Here is a 1,140-nt window from a genome sequence, read left to right on the forward strand (position 1 = left end):
TTTGTCCATAGACACAGCTTTAACTGTTTTTTTCGATGTACCTCGAAGTACCAGGCACAGCTCATGAATGCTGCAAAGCTGGGGCAGATGGAGCATCCCACAGGAGTGTGCGTGTGTGGGGGGGGGGGGCATGTGTTCAACGGCGAACCCAGAAGTGGATTGGAAATACTTCCGGACCACTTCTGGGTCTGCAATCAAGTGTGGGGGGGGCCCTCCCATGCCTCCCCAGCTGGGCGATTGGCTGTGTGGGGACCCTGGGTGCCCCTCCAGGCCCAGGAGGCACCAGTCATCAAGCTGGGAGGGCACAGGGGGGGCGCCCCTGTGTGCTCCCCGGTGGACCTGGAAGTGGACTGGAAGTGCTTCTGGTCCATTTCCAGGTCCACTGCAAAGCACACTGGGGACCCCCCTGTGCTCCCATGGATTGCTTCATCCACTCCAGCATCTCAGTATTCATGAGCCACCTGGTACCTTGAGGTATGTAGAAAAAACATTTAAAGCTGTGTCTATGTCCAAATCTCCCCAAATTGATTCAGAGGGTTCTGATTTGATTTAGAGAGATTGAAGGGTCTCCTGATTTGATTTGGATTCAGAAATTAATCCACTGAATCAGGCTGAATCTCTGCTGAATCGAATCGGTGACTGAAGCTTTGCATAGTTCTAATGCTGAATGCCACTGTTTGGCATGAAAGTACTGCTGATTGTGGTATCTACTTTTGTAGCATCTAAAAGTTTAAAAGAGGGGCATTACCTAGTGCAACAGCAGAGCTGTTTGTTAGTATTGTAGTGATGCAAAGAGCAAAATAAATCCAAGTTCTTTTCTGGAAGGGTTCCTTTTAAATATGATATGGCTTTTAGCAAGCATGGTGTGGTTTCTTTTTCACTCTACCTTTATGTTATATGTTCTAAGTATGTTCAAAAGACCCTATACAAATATTGTTTCCTCAAAGTAGTGCTGTGTTCAGCTCAATGAAGAAGGCTGCTGATTAGATTTTCTAGAGTAGGAGATGCACATTGCCTTTTTCAATATACCCTGTTTTACCTGCTACCCAAATTGTCCATATGTAGTGTAACAAGTCAATCACAAGTTGTTATAGCATCAGTACAATGTAGGTCATTATTCTTCAGTGTAACATAAGATTT

At 45.8% G+C, this 1,140-nt stretch overlaps 1 long non-coding RNA gene across 1 annotated transcript in view; it reads left to right on the forward strand.

The window, feature by feature from the left end:
* Positions 1–580: 580 nt before the first annotated feature.
* The window catches only part of LOC109301767, a 5,892-nt gene continuing 5,332 nt past the window's right edge, over positions 581–1,140 (forward strand). The window contains exon 1 of the long non-coding RNA XR_002098615.1: positions 581–1,110. This is a non-coding gene — a long non-coding RNA (uncharacterized LOC109301767). The remainder of the gene's footprint in view (positions 1,111–1,140) is intronic.

This window comes from Gavialis gangeticus, unplaced genomic scaffold, assembly GCF_001723915.1.
Source record: "Gavialis gangeticus isolate Ggan-Ray unplaced genomic scaffold, GavGan_comp1, whole genome shotgun sequence".
Taxonomy (NCBI): domain Eukaryota; kingdom Metazoa; phylum Chordata; order Crocodylia; family Gavialidae; genus Gavialis; species Gavialis gangeticus.